Source organism: Mus caroli, unplaced genomic scaffold (assembly GCF_978045245.1).
Source record: "Mus caroli unplaced genomic scaffold, Mus_caroli_1 scaffold_7, whole genome shotgun sequence".
NCBI classification, from domain to species: domain Eukaryota; kingdom Metazoa; phylum Chordata; class Mammalia; order Rodentia; family Muridae; genus Mus; species Mus caroli.
Genome location: NW_028227262.1, coordinates 21,018,274 through 21,039,476, shown reverse-complemented (window position 1 = coordinate 21,039,476; position 21,203 = coordinate 21,018,274). Strand labels below are relative to the sequence as shown.

The following is a 21,203-nucleotide window of genomic DNA, read 5'->3' as shown; positions in this document are numbered from 1 at the left end:
CTCCTTGTAGATTTTTAAAATACATGGCACATTATTATTATCCACATGCATCTAGCTGGGTAATACTCACCAGAACATTTTTTCTTTTAATTATATTCACTTATTCATTGTGTGTGTGTGTGTGTGTGCGCGCACGCACGCGCGCGCGCACCCGCATTCACACCTAACTTCTTACTTCTATCTGACTGTAGCTTTCTGTAAAAAGCATACATTTTCTATTGTATGCTTAGAATTTTTGTTATTACAGATGATGTCTCACTGAATACACACACACACACGTACATACATATATAACTTCTTTGGGATAAATTCCAGCAAACAGAACTGTGAATGGACATTTCTAAGACTCCTGACACCAGCTGCCAAATAAATGCAATACCCGTAACAAGCAACACTGCCCTGGTGCAGCTCTAGACATGCATGGGCCAGCTAAGGGCACTCTAACACCGGCATCAGTCCTTGCTAAGCAGCTCCCACTTCTGCAGGTGGAATTGCACCTTGGAATTGCTCTGGAAGCTCCCATGCCAGCACTGGTCCCACTACCTCGTGCTCTGAGGGGCTATGAGTTAATGTCTGGCTGCTAGGTGTACCTTGCTGTGATCTCGGGGATGCAGGCAGAGATTAGCCCTGCTCCCCTCTGCATTCCTATTCAACCTTTTCACCTCCCACCATCAGTTCCCAAACTATTTTTAATCAATTTTTTTAAAGATTTTATGCGTGTGAATGTTTCTTGACTGTATGTATGTTATGTGCATCATGTGCAAGCCCATGGAGATAAAAAGAGGGTTTTAGATCCCCTGAAACTGGAGGGACAGCTGGTTTTTTTTTTAACTAAAATGTGGGTACTGGGAACTGAACCCAGGTCCTATGCAAAAGCAAACAAGGAATTTGGAATTCTTAACAACTTAACCCCTGGGCCATCTCCCCTGCCTCTTTTTTTGTTTGTTTGTTTGGAAAGAGACAGAGTCACAGTTTTCTGCTGCCCAGTCTGGCTATAAATTTCTGGGCTCAAGCAACCATATCTCAGCCTCCCAAGTAGCTGGGATTGCAGGTGGGCCGTCACCTGCTTTTTTTTTTTTTTTTTTTTTTTTTTTTTTTTTTTTTTTGAGGGAAGGGGTGAGACAGAGTCTCTCTGCACAGCTCTAGCTGTCCTAGAATTCAAAATGTAAGCTAGGCTGCCCTCAAGCTTACTGAAATCTACCTGCCTCAGCTTTCCAAGAGCCTGGACTGCAGATGGGCCATCGCCTACTTTGAAACTCTTCATATCCCTGTCCTTACCAGAAAGTCCTATGTCTCAGGAGTCCGAGAAAGATCTGGGACCTTAGGCACACCCTCTGGTACTCCAGAGTCCTAGTCTGTGATGTGACAGTAAGACCACCTCCCTCTGGGGTTTCTGGAAAGATTAGTGACCGAATAGTGGGGAGAAGTGTTTAGACACTGTGATAAGAACCTAGAAGACACAAAACAAATGATAGTTCTTTCAAAAGAATTATAATACATAACAAAACCACCAAAAAATTGTCTAATCCTCTGCCACTGGAGGAGATTAAAGACTCAAACAGCTGTCTCACTTGTCTGACACTTATCCAGCCCCAAATGCCTTCGGGGACTCAAACCGTGATGTGTGTGCCAAACCCTGAACTTCAGCCCCAGGGCAAGGGAGGACAGTAAGCAGGGCCAGTCTGGCAGGCGGGCAGCGGGTCAGTGTGGAGTCCAGGATCCCAGTGAGCTGTGCACAGAAGGGTGAGGACAGGCCACAACAGACCAGCAAGAAGCCGCCCACTAGGCCAGGGCTCTAGAGTACCAGGAGCCAGCAGGGATCCAAGAGGTTCAAGGTGCACTGGCTCCTCCCAGGAGGATCAAGCATGTGACTAGAATGACAAGACTCTCCTGCTGACACCCCCCACCCCAAGCAAAGCTGCCATTGTTCACAGGGACAGCAGAGGTGAGTCACTGTGACATTGTCCACCACTCTATCAGCAGGAAACAGCTGGACTGACCAACACACCAAATGCAGGAAACCTCAGTCTCCCCGCCCCCCTCCCTGGCCCTTCCCTGTTTAGACACCCAGCATCCTGCCTGCCCGGCCCCTAGAGAGCCCTGGCCAGCCTCAGGCATCCATCCCGAGCAGACATCTCCGCTTCCTGCCTCCGTGTTTAAGAGACAAAACTCCAGCTGCATTTTGGAGACTCTCCGAAGAACAGAGAGCTGGTGAGCCCTGGATGACACCAGCTGACAAACAGGGTGAAGGGACATGAAAACAGGCAACAGGCAGAACGATGACACGGCACTAAGGCAGAAAAGACATTTTCCCTAGACTCAGTCTGAGCAGGTGGGCACCAGCCCAAAGCCACAGCACGTTCAGACAGAACAAGGACCATTCCGTCCCTGAAGGGGGAGGCAGGGCTTCTTCCCAACTTCCTTATCTACAGACTTGACACAGACTGGTACAGATAAAGCCCTTTCCATGCTGGGATTCATGACCGGCTCAGAAAACCAGCAGGTGGTTCGTGGCCTCAAGTCAGACAGCCCCACCTGTGTCCTATCTCTAAGGCTTCTTAGCTGTGTCCCCTGGAGCGCGCTTTACTTGACGTCCTTTGATGGAGGTCTACAGTAAGTGTCTGTGGTGGGGGGGGGGGGGTAGAATGTAAATTAGGGAGGCCAGTGTAGGCACATCCCTGCACTGTCAAGACCAAATGATCCAGCACTTCAGTGGCAGAGGCAGGTGGAACTCCTTGAATTCAAGGCCAGTGTAGTGAGTTCCATGCCAGACAGGGCTATGTATACTGAGATCTTGTTTCCAAAATAAATGATAGATAGATAGATAGATAGATAGATAGATAGATAGATCGATCAAGTCTGTCAGGGTGGCCATAACTTTCAACTTACCCAGCCCCAATTCTCATGTTTATAACTCTCTCCTGTATTGAGGCATGAGCTCTAACCCTGAACAATATCATCAGAGCCTGAATATATCCATGTCTATATGGGACTCATCATATTTTAAACCAGCTAGGGCTGGGCATGGGGGCACACAGCTGTAACTTAGCACCTGGGAGACAGGAAGCAGTAAGATCAGGAGTTCAAGGTCACTGTCTCTGACGACAGCGCGGATGGATTCCCGGCCAGCCTGGTTTTCATGAGACTCTCTCTCAAAAGAAAACAAAGTCTCCCTCTCCTCATCATCTGAGGATTACAGTAAAAAAGCAAACAACAACAACAACATAAAAGCAGCCAAGTGTGTGTGTGGGGGGGGGGGGGGGGAAGTGATGAGATCAAGGCTGCCTGGGGTTTCATGAAGCTGCTCTAAGAAGGTACTTGGTAAGCGACAATTAACTTAGCAGAGCAGAAAGGGACTTTAGGAAGACCCACCCAAACTTTTCATTCCCCCTAGAGGAAATTATCACTTGACAAGCCCCTGGGACTGAGCCACAACCTAGAAGGAAGCAGGTGACAAGTGCTGAGCTGTCCCCAGCCCCACGTAGGTTCCCTGAATCCAATCTCTCTTGCACATGGACTTGTAGTATTATCACCCAATGCTGGCCAGCTGTGCCTCATCACGAAGCCCCTTCCCTGGGTGCACGTCTTTATCCCAGGTGTAGAAGCACATGGCCTCTCAGCAGGCAGGTGCTGAATCAAGGTATTATGATCTGTTGAGGTATGGTGCCTTTCTTTGCCCCAGCCTCATAGCTTATACTGAGTGTGGCTCATGGTCTGCACTCTATACCCAGTCTAGCCTCCTGTTCTATCCCAGCTTGAAGTAGGTGGGAAGAAAAGGCTGGGTGCAGGAAAATACGGGAACAGAAATACAAGGAAGGGCTGGAAAGAATGAGGCATACATGGGACACAGTTCAGGCTGAACAGGTGACCGGAGAACACAGGATCTGGGCAGATGGGCTCAGAAGGAAAGATGGGGCTGGAGCAGGTCAATGTTCCACAGCAGGAGAGGACTAGAGCTGCTGGCCTACTGCTTCCTGCCACTCAAGTGTCCTGATGAGCCAGCAAGGAGCAGGTCCTGCAGGTTTAACCAGCTTGGTTCCAAAGCTCTGAACTTCTGGGCAAAGGAGAAGCCCCACCCCCAGGACCCTGTTTGAACTTGTTCTTTCCAAAAAAAAAAAAGTGCCGCCCTTGAGGGCTCTAGGAATTTGGAATTCTTCCTGCTTTCTAAAGCATGCTGTAAAGGTTTCCAGTTTGCACCAGCTGAAAAGCAAAGCTCTGTTAAAGACAGAGCAACTTGGCGGAGCTACCTGCGCTCTCTCCTGAGGCAGGCAATTCAAGTGGAAGAACTTCCAAGGCTGAAAGGACCTTAGTGATCAGGCACAAAACCCTGGGATTACAGCAAGGCCCAGGCCCAGATAGAGCTGCAATGGGCCTGAGGTCACACAGCCAGTCAAGGTAGACTGGCACCAGGGCAGGGACCCATGCCCACCAGGCCTAAGCCTTTTCCGGGCAGAGCACTTCAGAAAGATTCTTTCACACGGGAATATTTCCCAGAACACGACATGCTGTCTCCTGCAGCTCATCTCTTCGGGGGCTCTTAGAAAAATCTGTATTTTGAACAAAAGCTCAAGGTCACCCACGCCTTTTGATGCAGGTTTATTTCTTTCAAACTTAATGGCTGTAGAGAGGAGGAAGATGTAAGAAGGGAACGGAAGCTCCAGCAGCGAGGGGGAAGCAGGTACGTCCTCTGCTGGAAGGACCACAGGTTAAATACACTGCCCCGCCCCTCCAGGCATGGGCAGGGTGGGAGGGAAGGAGGGGGAGCTGGACTTCCACAGGTACACATGTAATCATGTGATTACCAGGCCTCCCCAAATCAAAGGACAGCTGGATGTCCTCAGGCTTCCCCTGGCTTAGAGCCAGGTTCTTATGTGGGGTTGGGGAGGGGGTCCCTCCAGGCTTCAGTTTGCCTTCTTAACTGTGTAGGGAGTTAAAAAGCCCCATCCAAGCCTTGAGTTTCCCCCTAAAACTCATGCTAGGCACCCAACCAGCACATGTAAGGTACAGCAAAAATGGCTAGTTATTCATGTCGCTTTGTGTCTGTCCTGATACTTAATCCACACCATGTCACTTTCTAAACACCCTGAGGACAAAGGACCCAGCAGCTTGTCCACCATGGTGGGGTGGGGGTCAGAGAATGCACTTGGGGAGTTTTCACTTGTGGGACTTTATGAACACATTCCCCTTGCTTGTGGGTGAGCTAACCTAAGGGGCTGTGTCTGCCCACAGTACCCTGGGGTTAAACCCTGTGTCTATGCCATTCTGAAAGCTCTGGGTTCCTGTAGAAGGTTGCCAGACCCTCACCCTCAGCTTCCCCCGGCTGTCAATCAGTGTTCAGCTTGTCTTCCCAGCCCACAAGTCAAGAGCTCAGTCAATGTCACCTGGGTGAGCTTCACGGGTCACAGGTGAAGAGACTGTCTGGTGGCCTAAGGCTGGTTCTCATGGTGTCTGGGTGGTGATTTGCTGAGCAGAGTGGGTAAGAGAACATGCTACGGAGCCCAAAGGCTGCCAAGGCAAAAGGTAGAGTGGCTTTCCCATATTTGGCAGCAAATACAGAAGAGGTATTCTCGTTGGGGGAGGGGAGGGGCAGCAAATAATGTAAGAGTCATAGCCTCCTCCTCTCCAGCTCCTCTCATTGCCACTGCCACCACAGACAGGTGTGCACTGCTTGCCCTGTGCCAGGCAGGGCTGCGGATGCTCTGCCCACTCACTCACTATCTGAAAGCCGGGTGAACCAGGTCCTTTAGTGTTCCCACTTTCTGTTAAGGAAAAGCCTCATCTAATTTGCTCAAGGTCACAGGAGGACTGGCAGAGTCAGGGTATGAACAGGGCCTGTGAGATTTTCATGTAAATAATGAGATATTAGCAGGCTTAGAAGACACCAGGCCTGGACCCCTTCCCTCACAAGCCATCTGGAGCTGCAGTTTTGGGCTTGGGGAGGGAGGTGTTTTCTTTTGGTTTTTTATTACTGGTCAAAAGAATGAGATGTGAGTCAGATCTCTGGCCCTGGGTGGAGATGTGACATCCTGAGCTTCCCAGAATGTCATTAACAGATAACTATCTAGCCCTGGCTCTAGAAGCCCTAACTAAACCTTACAAGATTACTGTCTAGCAGGAGCCTTTACATACCTTCTGTTACAGCCCATCTGGACAGGTCTGTCAATCACCTGAACCAGCGCACAGCCCTTCGGGAAAAGCAGCTTGCTCTAGAGCAGCGGTTCTCAACCTTCTGAATGCTGCAACCCTTTAATACAGTTCCTCATGTTGTGGTGACCCCCAACTATGAAATCATTCCAAATTCTACTTTATATCTGTAACTTTGCTACTGTTATAAATTATAATGTAAATATCTGACATGCAGGATATCTGATATGCAACCCCTGTGATAGGGTCACTCAACCCACCAAAGGGGTCATGACCCACAGGTTGAGAACCAGTGTTCCAGAGCGTGACCAAAAGATATGAGGTAGGCCTCAACGTAGAGCAACACAGAGATCCCTTGCCATTTGTCCGCATCACCAAGAATGTGCTGGGCTCTGACGTGGCCCCTTTGGCCATTGCTCACCTTTGAATGTGTTCTCCTCTCCCCTCCCCTCCTCTCTCCTTTCCTCTGCAATAAACTCTACTCCATGTGACTCATATGAATCCTTCCCAGATCATCAGAACTGGGAGCGAGTGGGGGCCACAGTAACAGTGCTGACCTAGCCTGCAGTGCCTTTCCACGGAGCCTGTCCCCTCCAGACCACCTGATCTACCAAGCCACAAGCCCGTAGGCAAACTCTGAGCTCACAGTACCTAAGAGCACAACTCGGCTCTGCTGAGGGAGGCCCACCCAGCAAATGTTCTGGGTCTCATCTGCCTTCAGCCTCCAGGCAGGGATGACACAAAAGGGAGGCAGGGAGGCCCAAATCCCACAGGATGTTCTGTTCCCACTCTGTCAGAGTCCCAAAACAGATGGACAGGGGACTCTCTGAATGACTAACACACCGCAGAAGGCTGGAGGGATGAAAATCAGCTGGAACATAGTTAGAAAGGAGCCTGAGGGAGAGGGAAGTGCCCCAAACCCAGCTCCTTCCCATGGAGAGCTCTGGGCGGCATGCCTGGTGTGGGCCTCTCAGTTCCTCATGGTTACAAAACTACCGGGTTTTTGTTTCCTTTTTTTAAAGATTTATTTCATATACATGACTGTCCTGCCTGTATCTATGTCTGTGTAGCACCTCCACGCCTTAGTGCTCACAGAGACCAAAGGCTGCAGTCCCAAGGCTGGGTTTACAGATAGTTGTAAGCTACCATGTGGGTGCTGCAGACCTAAACCTGGGTCCTCTACAAGAGCATCCTGTGCTTGTAACCACACAGCCATCTCCCCAGCCCCCAAACTATAAGGTTTTTCTTCCAAGGATAGCAGCAGAGAGACTGCTGGATCCACATGGATTGGAGCCACCAAAAGTGGGGAGCCACCCTCAAAGATGAGAACCAGACATTAATGACCAAGTGCAACTTCTCTTGTCATTTTTGCTGATGTGCCTTTATCAATCAATAGGCTTCTTGTCCCAACCTCCCTCTACCAGCTCAAAGGCTCAGCCCTGTCAGGATGGGGTGGCACCGAGGAACACTCTCAACCCTTCCAGCAGGGCACACTGCCCATGTGACGCCCATCAGGAGGTCCAGAGCTTCTGGCCTGAGGTAGCTGAGAGAGGGACTCTGGCAGGCCCCACCTATACTGGATTCTTGCTATCACACAGTGACGTTATCTTCGCTTTTGAGCACTGTCTTCCACAAAACCCTCCTCCTGAAAAGGTGAAGATTCCTCGTCCCAAAAGTTTACAACTCATTCTGCTGTGCCAACAGCAGTAGTAGTGATATGGCCCCACCCCTCCAATCCACCTCGACATGGAGGCCAGAAGGCTACAAAACCCATTACACTCTGGAGTGTGTCCAAAGGGAACAGGCACAGAGATGAAGTTAGCCAAGAGGCAGCTGAAGGCACTGGCCAGCAGGTCATGGGGAGTGGTTGTCAAATATTCCCAGAGTTGTTGCACAGACCACAGAGCCAGCTTGCTCTCCCAGGTCCTGGCAGCAGAGCATGGCCAAAGAAACAATGTTCCAAAAAGAAGCTGAAATCCAGAGCTGCCTGGCAGCTAAAAGGAGTCTCAGCTATGGAAATGCCCAGTAGGGGCCAGGCCCTGATTGGACTTCAGTGTGAAGGACACTGCAAGATGAGGATTCTCTTGGCACCTCTCTCTCTCTCTCTCTCTCTCTCTCTCTCTCTCTCACACACACACACACACACACACACACACACACACTTTTTTATTTATTTTAATTTATCTATTTATCTATTTATTTATTTTTTATTTGTTTTTCAAGACAGGGTATAAGTAGCCCTAGCTGTCCTGGAATTTGCTCTGTAGACCTCAAACTCACAGAGTTCCACCTGCCTCTGCTTCCTGAGTGCTGGGATTGAGCCACCATATTAAAATTTTATTTTCCTTTGTTGTCTCTGAGGCTTACTGCCTAAGTCTGCTTCTAGCCTCCACACAATTCATCTGGATCTAGAATGTTTTCAGCCCCAGAGACTCACTGCTAAACGAGCTTATTCTTTCTAGTTCTTACTGATCTCTGGCTAGCTGGTTCAAATCAGCTGTCCTGGCTCAAAACTCCTCTCCATACTGATTGATTGATTCAGTCTGGCTTCTCTCGCCTTCTCCTAAATTGCTTTGCTTGGCCTCATACTAACTTTGGCAATATGTTCTAATTCTCTGGCTCCTCATTCTCTGGCTTGTTCTGTTTTCACCTGTGTTTGGCTTGTCCCTCCCCCCTCCCCCCTCCCCCTCCCTCTGCAATCTGTCTCTTTACAACTGCCCTGGAAAAACTGCCTCCTCTTTCTCTCTGCCTGCCCCTCAAGTAGCTTCCCTTTATTCTCTCTTCTAATGAGAGTTGGACAGATCCTATTCAGTCAAATCTTTCTCTGCTTTGTCACTTTGTCTGCCATTCAATTACAGTGGCATCACTTTGAAACACGGTACTACAAACTAACTCCTTATTTGGGATTAAAGGTGTGTGCTAAGAGCGTGTCTGTATTCTAGCCAGAAGGATAAAAGGTGTGTTCTAAGGGCTGAGCCACACCACAAGTAGAAACAGGTTTTGTTTTTTGTTTTGTTTTTTTTTTTTCAGTAAATATCACAATCTCACGTATCAAAAGATGGCCTAATAGGCCATCACTTGAAAGAGAGGCCCATTGGACTTGCAAACTTTATATGCCCCAGTACAGGGGAACGCCAGGCCCAAAAGGGGGAGCGGGTGGGTAGGGGAGTGGGGGGGGTATGGGGGACTTTTGGGATAGCATTGGAAATGTAAATGAGGAAAATACCTAATTTAAAAAAATGGAAAAAAAATCACAATCTCAGTGTTCACAGTGTGACCAAATATTCTGCAACACACCACCACCTGTCTTCCTAGAGCCTCTTCACACACACACACACACACACATTCACAGATACAAAAAATAAATACGTTCTTAAAAAGAAAGTTCAAGGTAGGCTAAAGAGATGGCTCAAAAGTTAAGAGCACTTATTCCTCTTGCCAAGAACAGGATTCAGTTTCCTGCACCCACACGGCAGCTCACAACCGTCTGTAACTCCAGTTCCAGTGGATCCAACGCCCTCTTCTGAACTTAGAAGGAAATAAAAGCACATTATAGTGCACATACATACATGCATGCAAACACACATACACACAAACCCATCAAGAACATAAAATAAAAATAAATCTAAATATATATATATATATATATATATGTGTGTGTGTGTTCTTTAAGGTTTAAGTTCAAGAACATTCTCACCTACAAAAGAAGCTCAAACACCAGCTGGATTATGTAAGAAGACTCCCTTAACAAAGGCTAACGTGAAGTGGTAGCCTGTTACTTTGTAGCTACTTGGGAAACTGAGACCGGAGCCTTGCTGAAGACTGGGAGTTAAAGATCAGCCCAGGTAACCATGCAAGGCCCTATCTCAAAACCTCAACAAAACAAAAGCTCGTGAATGAACCCTCCAGACAACTCTGCCTGTCTGAGGGATGAGCAGACAACACACACACAATGTGCCTTTCTCAATGCTGGAACTTCCTTCAGCGGTTTGGAGTTGAGATGGGGTTCAATCCCCCCATAGCTCACAAAGAAAGTAAGTGAAATTCTGTCACATGCTAGGGCATGGGTCCTGCCAAGTTCAAGGCCAGTCACAAAATATCACATACTACATGACTCCATCTAGAAGAGATGTCTAGAGAAAGCAGATGGAGAGAGACACAAGGTGCACCCGTGCCGTCCAGGGCTGGGGTTGGGAGAGAAGATGAGAAAGGACGGGAGAGGCTGCTAATGGGATTTCTTTCTGGGCAACAAGCATGTTCTAGAAGTGAGAGCGGTAATGGTCACACAACAGAAATGCTAAAACTAAAAAAAAAAAAAAAAAAAAAAAAAAAAATCCTTAAGATGGGTTAAGTTTTTAGGAAAGTGAGTTACATACGAATAAAGCAAACCAGCTGGCCCTCTTTCTTAGTTTCCATACTTTACAGGGAATCTGATAAAGGACAGAGATTATGGAGTTCATGACGGGAAAGCAACAACTCACTGCCTCTTGCCAGAGTCCAACATGTCAGTCAGTCATTCAACAAGTATGTATTGAAAACATAAGCGCTGCATTGCCCTGCCTTGGGGTCAGGGGTCTGTGGGCCCAGGCTAACCCACTGCCAATTTTGGTACAGCCTGAAGGCTAGGAATGGTTTCTATATTTTATAAGATTGAAAAAAAATCAAAAGCAGAATAGTGTTTCATGACATGTGGAAATTATATGAAATTTATATGTCAGAATCCATAAATAAATATAATGGGAATAGGGCCACGCTCACTCACTAGTGTATTGTCTGTGGGCACTTGTGAGACACGGGCAAATCTGAGGAACTGCAACAGGGACCATACAGTCTGCAGAGCCTAAGATATTTACAAGCAGGTCCTTACAGCAAACGTGCCCGCTGCTGTGCTAGACTGGATGGGAGGGAGGGGATGGGTGGAGATGAGAGGACAGCCCAGGCCTCTCCCCTCAGACCCTTGAAGACCAGGAAGGTCTGAGAATCACACCAGTGAGTATAAAGCCACCGGTTGAGATGCACATTGCCATGCAGGAAGACATCTACAGTCCAGGAGTACACAGAACACAGGGACCCACCCTGCACCTAGGCCAGCAACAAAGACTTCCCCCAGAGGGCTTGACAGTGAATATGGAGGAGCGGGCAGGAGTCACATGGGCAAAAGTCTTGAGGAGAGGGAGTTCTGGCTCATAAAGGCTACTAGAAGCATCCAAGAACAGAGTGGGGGCAGGGCTCGAATGGCAGCTGCAGTCCTCCCCTGCCTCCCCTCCCTGGGGAATGTGGTAGAGGTCTGAGAATTGGTGGTGTCAGGATCTTGTGCCAGACAAGAAAGGCGAGGAATGGAGCAGCTGACATTAAGTATTGATCACTCAACAAAGGACTAGTTAGTTGCTCACTTTCCAGTGTCATCCAGGACACAGTAGAAAAAGATGCCCTTTGGTCTTCAAGGAGAAATGGCAAGTGAATCTCAAGGGCTCACAGTACCTCATGATCCTTCCCCTAAAACAATGCCTGCGACCACTCCAGGGCTTTGGTTTGGATCTACAATGTCCCCCAAAGGCCTATGTGTTAGGGGGAGGCTTGGACCCCAGACAAAGTACAGGCAAATAAGCTGTGCCAGGGGAGAGCCAGCGGAAGGCAGCAGGACACGGGGATGTTCCGTTGCAGGGCGTGTGCTGGGGCATCCTTTCCTCTCTCTGGATCTCTGCCTCTCTTTGCTTTCTCAGAGCTTTGCATGCCAGAGACCCAAAAGAAACAGAGCTGGCTGATCATGGACCAAAACCTCCTAAACCACGGAGCCACCAAAGAGCATTTCCCCTCATCAATGCATTCACCTCGGGTGTCTTTACACAGCAAAGGAAAAAAAGCTGACGAATCTGCCAGACAGCCAGACCTGCTTCCTCCTTCCCTGAGATTTCCACCGCTCCCACCACACACACACACACATGGCACAGGGCCATGCCACTGCCTGCCCTGTGCCCTTAGCCCACCTCACCCCCACCACTGCACTGACAGAAGCACATCTGATGTTTCTTGACTGTGGTTGGGGGAGGGGGAAAACTGAGACCCAGTTGCCTTGTTAATGCTTCACTACTCAAATGCCAGCATGCTTCAAGGATCACTAGGCCTCTGAGGAAAAGAGACAGAAAACACTCTAACACACACACAGACACACATATAAACTCTCTCTCTGTCTCTCTCACACACACACACACACACACACACACACACACACACACACACACCAACACACACACACACACACACACACAAGAAATAGCAAAAATAGTCTCTCCCAAAAGTTAAACTATCTCTAATGTCCTCAGAGAAATAAGTAATAAATTGTGTATCTATGATGCCAAAGCAGGGTGCTATAAAAGGAAGAGCTTGAAACCATAACATCTCTTGGAACTTAAAAATATGCTAATTCAGATGGGAGTAGCAGCTGGAAATGCACCATAGCATTAGAGAACTCTTCTACCTTAGAGAAGGTCCTGGGTCTAATCCCCAGCAATCTTCCCACATGTTGCCCAAAGAGCAGGAAGATAAGGCTGAAAAAAGATTGCTATGAAGCCCAGTGGGTAAAGCACTTGCCATACAAGTGTGGGGACCTGAGCTCATCCCCCAAACCCACACAAATGAGACACTTAATGCAGGACTGTAGTACCAGAACTCCTACAGCAAGACCAGGGGCAGAGATGAAAGCACCACATGAAGTGTGACAGCTGGCCCAGCACAAGCAGGGAGCCCGTTACAACCAGGGTAACAGGGAGGACGGAACTCTGCACACATGTGTATCTGCATGCTTCTGTGTTCACATTCTCTCGCTCTGTGTGTGTGTGTGCACACGTGTGCACACATCTCTCTACCCTCCCCCCCCCACACACACACAGAAAAGGAGAGGACTAAAACCAATTTTTTAAAATGAAAGAATCTGGGGGATTTACTGTCCAAATTTTAAAAGAGAGAGAAAGAGAATGGGGATGGGGGAATCATCAATGAAATAATGCAAGAAAACTTCCCCCAATAACTGAATAGCATCAGTTTCACAACTGAAAGAATCCAGAATGCCTAATGCACATAAGGCATTTCACAAAACATCAGATTCCAAAGAGAAAAGGCATGCAAAGAACGGAAAGCTCGATGGTACTGAACGTTCTGACGGAACCCTAGGATTTAAAGGAAGATTAAGCACTGCATTGCCTACACACACACACACACACACACACACACACACAGGAGTCCCAGCATACACTAAGCCAATACCAATACATTATGCATGCAGAATAGCTAGTTCAGATCCATACATCCCACTCTGTTAGCAAGAGCACCTACTACATGACATATTATTACATCACCCTGTCACATTTGTCCCAGTGGTGGAAATGACAGATCACTTACTCTCCGCTCACCCGACTCTACAGCAAAGACAGGATCTTAATTCTCCTTCCTGTCCACAGCCCACAGTACACAGTGTGAGCACAGGAGCTGAGGGCTACGTGTGAAAGGAGGATGCAGGAGGGTTTGAAGAGAAGAGACATAGAAACTGAGTCCGCAGGGACACGTAAGGGAGATACACAGGATGCCAGAGCAGCAGGGATGGGTGCAGAGGTTTGGGGTCTCAACACATATCCATCAATATGCTGGCCACAGACAAGAGGTCTAGCTGACATCAGAAACGGAAGGCAAGAATGAACAAAGTCATGCTCAAGGAGTATTATTACACCAATATGCTATGTGGGGGTTACTCTGTGTGTGTGAGTGTGTGTGTGTGTGTGTGTGTGTGTGTGTGTGTGTGTAGGCCTGGTGTCTTCCTCAGTCACTTCCCATTTTGTGTTTTGAGATAGGGTCTCTCTTTGAATCTTCAGGCTTCAGGCTCATGTGGCCTGCTGATGGGCTTACAGATGTGCACAGCTGGCTTTTATACAGGTGCCACTTTAGCAACTGGGCTATCTTCTCACCTCCCTACTTGGGGGTCACTTTAGTTGTCATTTCTGGAACAACATGGTAAAGAAAGAAAAACATAGCCAGGTCAAGCGTGGTGATTCCAGATCGTGGAAAGCTGAGGCAGGAAGATGACCCCAGAGCCAGTCTGGGCTTCTGTGTGAAACCCTATCTCAAAGAACCAAAACCAGAAGATACAGCATATAAGCAAGATGCATGGGGACACTGAAGCAAAAGGCTGGCTCTGGGTGCGATGGACAGTTCTCGGACCTTGGGACATAGGCCACCATGAAGCTACTGCCCTAAACAGAAAGGATAAACCAGACCTTGAGGGAGACACAGGCACGGTGGGGACAGACACCTACTGTGGGCTGGAGCAGACTATCCATACTTGGTCCCTCTCTCCCACCTGCATGGAAAGGCTGGAGCTTGAAAACTTGGGAAGATGCCAGAGCAGACTAAGAAGGATGACAAGTTAGGCTGAGCTATGACATGAGCATCAGGCCACCTCTCCCCTGGTAGCCCTGCCTCACTACCCTTGGGTTTTGCTTGCTGGATTTCTCAACCACAAGATGAGACCTAGTCCAGGATGAGTAACAGCCTGGCCCCGTACCACGCTCGATCAAATTTATGGAAGCATCTTGGGAGACAGCACCTTCCTCCCTCTCCACAGCCACTGTGTGCAGAGACAGTCTAATTGATTTCTGCAGCTGTGTGATGATTCTGTGCTTTGAAGCTGTTGGCAGTGGTGCAGGTTAGGTTATTGGGCTTTTTGTTTTTATATTTGTGTGTGTGTGTGTGTGTGTGTGTGTGTGTGTGTGTGTGTGCACCCGTGTGTAAGGCAGAAGATGAAGACTGTGGGAGTTGTTTCCTTTCTCCCATCATGCAGGTCCCAGGGATTGAACTCCATTCCTCAGGCTTGGCAGCAAGAGCTTTTACCTGCAGAGTCATCTTAGCAGTCTAATTCCCAGGAGAGAAGTAAAGTCAAGGACACTGTCACTTGGCTCTGTGGCTGGGAACCCGAGGGCTCTGAGCAGCTGGGAAGAGTCTTTCCCTCAGTGATAACCATCACCTTCACCTTTCAAAGCAACAGCAAGCCCCCAGGCTCAGGGGCTAAGAGCTGGTTCTGCTGATTGCAGATACTCTAAGTCAGGACACTCTTGCTGCTCCATCTGCAGATGCCAGGCCCTGCCTCCTGTGGCAGGGAGCCACAGCAGCATGCTCCCAGCAGCGCCAGTTCCCTGCCTTTGCTCCTGGTAAGGACATACCTGGTATGTGACACTGCAATCAACACAGCCGAGAGTACTGTAGCACCCACTATGTGGTCAATCTCCCGAGGTTCTTTCTTCTTTACATAAAATGGGTAAACGAGTCACAGAGTGACGTCCAGAATAGCAGAGACTGTACCCCTATCAGAAACGCTCATGTCTAGAATTGCAAATATGCACCCAAACACCTCTCTTTGGGCCTGGAGCAGTATGCACACAGCTCGTGCGCTCTCTCTCTCTCTCTCTCTCTCTCTCTCTCTCTCTCTCTCTCTCTCACACACACACACACACACACACACAAGCACCACACCGTAAAAGCAAGTGTATGTGCTGTGTAGGGATAGTGGTGAGGGCACGTGTGAGTGTGCATGTAAACTTGCATACATGTGTGAGACACAAGTCTAGTCCCAAATCCTGGGGACAGCTGGTGTGACATGAGGATAGGAACAGAACTTCCTTGAATTCAGACACCCATGTGTTCCATCAATATAAGAGTAACAAACCCCACATCTAGAAATCCGGTTGTGTGCGCATGTGCTGCCCCTCCCCCAACTCACCCCTGCTACCAGCTCTTTCCTCAGTGCCCCACTCAGGCAGAGTCCCCTCAGTGCTGGGCTACAGTTCTTTCTCTGGCTCCTCCCTCAGCCTCACTCTCTGACCTCCATTTTCCCAGCCTGGATTACTTTTCTTTAAAACAAGAAGAAAAACCCTCCTTGCTTCCTTAGGGAGTGATAAATTCAAGGATTACAGAGTGACCGTCTGTGATCCGAAGATCTCAAAAAAAGAAAAAAGAAGAAAAAAAAAAGGAGGATAAAACGCTTTAGGGGCCAACTTCCTTGGTAACACTGGGAGGTTCCTTCCCTGGGGAGGGCAAGTGCAGTGATCTGCACTCTCGTGCCTGGGGCAAGGAGCTCAAGCCCAGCCCAAGTCAGTAGCAGAAAGCTCAGGTCTCCAAACGCCAGGGTGAGTCTGCCTAGTCAAACACAGAGCCTCAGGGTCCTGGGGCGGGATGGCGGGAGGACTGCTGTCTGCAGATGGGGCACAAGCTCCCCTTCCCAAGCAGCCTCCTCCATCTGGAACCCATTTGCCTTTCCTTCCACCAAACCAGAGTGAGAAGAGGGGCTGTTGTTGTTCTTTGCCCTCCTGCCCCTAGCTAGAGTAGTAGCCTAGGGGCAGGCACAGAGTCAGCTTAACCCTGCCTTAGACCCAGAGCACACACTCAGACTGACCGGCACCTTTGGGTCCTTAGACACCTCAGCCTCCTCCTCAGCAAGATGGAGACCAAGTTGTGAGGATTAAGTGGGCAGGGCGGGCACAGTGGGTGCCTGAGAAAGAACTGGTATCACTGGCATCACAGCTGTGAACTTAAGGCAGCTGCCACCCCTAAGTCCAGACTCCCCCAGTGGCACCTCCTCTCCCTCCTTTTGGCTGGGTGTGACAGCATATCCCTTAAATCCCAGCACTCAGGGAGACAAAGGCAAGCAAGAGGGCTAGCCATAGCTACATTGTGAGACCCTGTCTCAAACGGCAAGGACAAGCTGTAGCTTTTAGAATGGCATTCAAGGCTCTATGATCCCAGCCTGGTGACCATCCCTGGGCTCAGGGTGGATGGGCCTTTAAGAGTCTCGTGGGCTGGTACCCCGGGGCCTTTATATCTCCTGGCCTCCTCTGCTCTTAGGTATACCCTGCTTCCCTATTATACACAGGGTTCCAATCTACCTCCCCCACCAACATGTAAGCTCTTGCGGACAGGACTCTGCTGCACTCCTGTAGCCCCAGAGCCTGTTCTGTGACTGGTCCAGAGGAGGTCCTTGGTCCTTGGGATGAATGAGAGCTGGGTCATCCGAGGGTGAGCCAGCAGAGGTGAGGGTGGAAAGAGTACATCCTGTGCTGTTCCCACAGACTGCAGTCATGATGTTCCCCAGCCTCCTAAGCCTCCAACAGTCTTCCTTCCAGCCACACCTCAAGGTCACCAAGATGTGACAAGGACAAGATAGATGGGGTAGAGGAATACAATTTGGGGCTTGGCGTTGTGATGAACCCTACAGAAATGAAAGACTGAAATGACTTCTCACCATTGTCTCCAGCCCCAGTCCCCTAAGCTGAGAGGCCTGAGCACTAAGAGAAAAACCACTGAGAGACCCAGAGGCGCACGGTCCTGCCTCCAGGAATCCAGTATATTACATCCATTCACTCCTGAATTCACAAGACCTCGGGCCTCCTGCCTGCACATACCAAGTGTCAAAAAGGAAGTTTAGTGAACATATTCCACACCGATAACCGTGCAGAGAAGACAGACAGCTAAACAAGATAAAAAAGTCCAGTAAAATATTAGTATGCAGTCAATAGCATGGATACAGCTGACAAAAAGTATAAGCAAGCATCCTCCCTCCCTCTATATCTAAGGTTCCATACCTGAGGGCTCACCAAAAGTATTTAGGGGGTAAAACTGTTTCTGTATCCAACATGTTCGGACCTCCTTCCTGTCATTATTCCTTCTACATTGCAGCAGAAGGATATTTATATTGTGTTGAGTATCATGACACACAATCCACACCCAAGTGCCACAGCTTTCTCCTCCTAGAGGAGAAGGACTTTAGTCTGCAAAGGGTTCAGGGATTTGCGGGGGAAGAAAGAGGTTGAATCATAAATAACCTTGAGACCAATCCAAACGGATAGGGAAAGTGCATAGATTGTATGCACACAGGAGTTGGGGAATCGCTGGACTTTAGTGTCCCCAGAGAAGCCTGTAAACTGCCCCCCCCCCGTGGACCCAGAGAGGCAACTGTACTTTCAATGCTCTCACAGCAAGGGCAAGCATACTCTGGACCAGACACAATGCAACTGCTGAAGTCGGCCACAGAGGGTGAAAGAACAAGTGCAGGAAAACTCTTTTCAGAAAATGCATTCTAAGAAGGCGGCTATGGGAGCCTGGCCTAGGGGCTGAGGCAGAAGGACCACTGCAGGTTCTAAGGCAGCCTGGGCTACCCAGTAAGACACTGACTCAGAATAAAAAAGGGAAAGAAAGAAGGTAGGTAAGGAACTGGGGATGTGACTCTATGGTGAAGCGCTTGCTTTGCCGGCATGAGACCCTGGGTCCCACTCCCAGGACCACAGAAAAATGAAGTGGAGGAAGAAAAGCAGAGGAGGAAGGGGAGGAGGAAGAAGAGGAAGGGGAGGAGGAAGAAGAGGAAGGGGAGGAGGAAGAAGTTCCCACAGCTACCAAAGCCCTAGAGGTTATGACAGAATGCACACTCAATATGGCTGCAATGATGTCATCTCTATCCCTGTCTTGACATCCTTTGATAGAACAAGTAGGAAGCAGAGTGCCTGGGTTCTAAGGCCAGCCCATCCCAGCAGCAGCACGTGGCCTCAGGCACACCCCTTTGCTGCTGAACTTGCCTTCATCAAGTGTAAAGCCAACAGATGGGGTGGAGCACCATAGTTCCCACCTGATGCTGGGACCATTGTCCCTGGACTCCATTCACACAGTCACAGTACCTGCCGAGTGACCGCTTCCATCAGAGGCCTCTGTAAACACTGGGCATACAGCTGAGGACAAAGAACAACACCCCTCCTGCCCAGTGCTCCCTCCCAAGGGTGCACTGATGTTTACAGCCTACAGGCAGTCTAGCCCCAACCCTCTAGGACATCCAGTCCTCAAATACCACACCTTCTCCTTCATAAAGGAGCAGTGGTCTGTAGAGGGGTTGGCAGTTAGCTTAGGAAGGTAGAAGTCTCCCATAGTCTTCACAATAACACGGCCTTCTCTGGGAAGTTACTGCCAGAAGTCCTTTGAAGGAGCCTTCCCCCTTTCCTCCCCATTTTGCAGAGAAAGAAACTAGGACTTGACTCGTGGTAAACTTCTCTGGTAGTCATGGCTAAGGGGAGCAGACAGGCAGGAGGAGGCTGGCAAGAGTCTAGGGCCCATGGTGTTTGCAGGCACTCAGCTCCCTGATTGACTGCTTTCTACAAAGCCCCTGCTCCACAGCCCACCCCGCTGACTCACCAGTGCCCCTTCAACTAGGAGAGAAACCGAAGGACAAGAAGCAGGCAGGCACCATGTTTTTTTCCTAGCAAACAGGTGAGGCTGAGAAGGTACCCAAAGGTTCCATGAGCAAGAAGGTCAAGCGAGGGCTTGAGAGTAGCTAAGACTGCCCCCACCCAAAAGGTTCTTTGGCTGATTCCTTCCAAACTGGCCTTTCTTCCACCCCTCTCCAGCCAGGAGCCACAGAGCCACCATCCTCCCTGGGGCGGAATATGGCTTGATCTCCCTGCAAATGGGAAAGGGGAGGAGCTTGAAGGTCCACCTCTCAGACACCTGCTAGACAACCACACACTGAGCCCACAGTGCACAGCGCCCTAAACCTGTGAGTGACAACGCCAATGGCAGCTTCCAGTCCTTGAGGCCCCCAAGGAAGACCCAAGAGACCCAAAGGGGCAGATCAAGGGCAGCGGTATCTACCGTGAGTGATGCTCCTTAGACCAGATGCACTGGAGCCTGGTGGGCAGACTGAAAGATTCACAGAGCTACCAGGCTTCCACTTGGTGAGGAAGGCAGGCGGTGGGAAAGCCATGAGCCAGTCAGTCATCTCTATCTCCAGGACGGACATTGTATGTCCAAATAAGGAGACGATGTGAGGAGCTGCTGACAAGAGGGCAGTCGGGATGCTAAAGACAAGAGCAGATGGCAGCTGGGGGCGGGGGGCGGGGGTAGCTGCCAGGCTGCAGGCCCCTGAGAAGAAACCTACTGAGGTAAGGAAATAGTGCTCACAATTGACACGCAGGGGCAAGGAGCACACTTTAGGTGTGTGTGTGTGTGTGTGTGTGTACAGAACTGGGGACAGAAGACTGAAAGGCAGACAGGAATCACAGGGCCCTAATTAGGTTGTAAGATTTAGAGTTGAGTACACAGTATTTAAGAGATTACGTCATACACTGTTGCATCCCAAACACAACGTCCCTCACCACCAGACATGGGATTTTCCTTAGATCCCAAGAGCACACCACCTCCTGAAGTGCCTCGTCCTCTGTTGGATGGCTTAAAGTGTGGGAGAGCCTGTCCTGGTCACAGACTCAATTCCGGTACCCCGGAATCCCTGACCTGTATCTGCAGGCTGGGCTCTCCTTCACACACGATGAAAGCTGTCATTTGTATGCCCTCTGCCATCATACCTCATAAAAGTAATTTCCAGATAAAATGGACACTCCTAGGAGTCTCGTCCAATTCCCACGCCACGTCATCTCCACTCTCCTAGTCACTCTCCCCTAGATGAATGCAGATTTGACTGTGTCCCAAGCAGACTCAAGAAACCCAATGCTGAGCTGAGAATGGTGGTATACACCTATAATCCCAGCGTTTGGGGGGCTCAGACAGGAGGATTGAGAGTTCAAGGCCAACCTCTGAACCCCCACTATATAGTAAGTTCCAGAGCACCCTTGGATACAGGAAAAAAAACTGCTTCACAGTAAATCAGGACTGCAGCCAGGCTAGCAGTGTTCTTAACATGCTGGGGTTGTGGCTCACTAGCATAGCACTTGGCTAGTACACATGAGGCCCTGGGCTCCAACCCAACAAAAACAAAGCAATCAACAGTACCCAAAATCTCCTTAGTTACCAAATGCCTTGGGTAGCTTAAGTTTTCTCCCATTTATTCTCAGTTATTTATTCAGCAAACATTAGGTACTCACTATATGCTAAGCATTGAGAGTGCCTTACTGTCTTTGTAGTTAAGGGGCAGCCACCTTGGAGAGAGAAATGCAGAACTGCCACAGATAACACTGTATGTGGTGGTAGGGGGGAGGGAGACATGCTGGGGTTTTGTGAGACATCTTACTGAAGACACCCAC

The 21,203-nt window shown here is 49.2% G+C and overlaps 1 protein-coding gene across 5 annotated transcripts in view; it reads right to left on the bottom strand.

The window, feature by feature from the left end:
- The window catches only part of Tspan9 (tetraspanin 9), a 182,779-nt gene that overhangs the window by 140,869 nt on the left and 20,707 nt on the right, over positions 1-21,203 (bottom strand). Inside the window, exon 1 of one of the 5 annotated variants that reach the window (XM_029478922.2) lies at positions 1,279-1,298. The exons of the other annotated variants lie outside the window; for them this stretch is intronic. The gene's annotated coding sequence lies outside the window, so the exon portion shown is untranslated. Of the gene's footprint in view, positions 1-1,278; positions 1,299-21,203 lie in introns of those variants that run through there. 5 annotated transcript variants of the gene reach the window in all.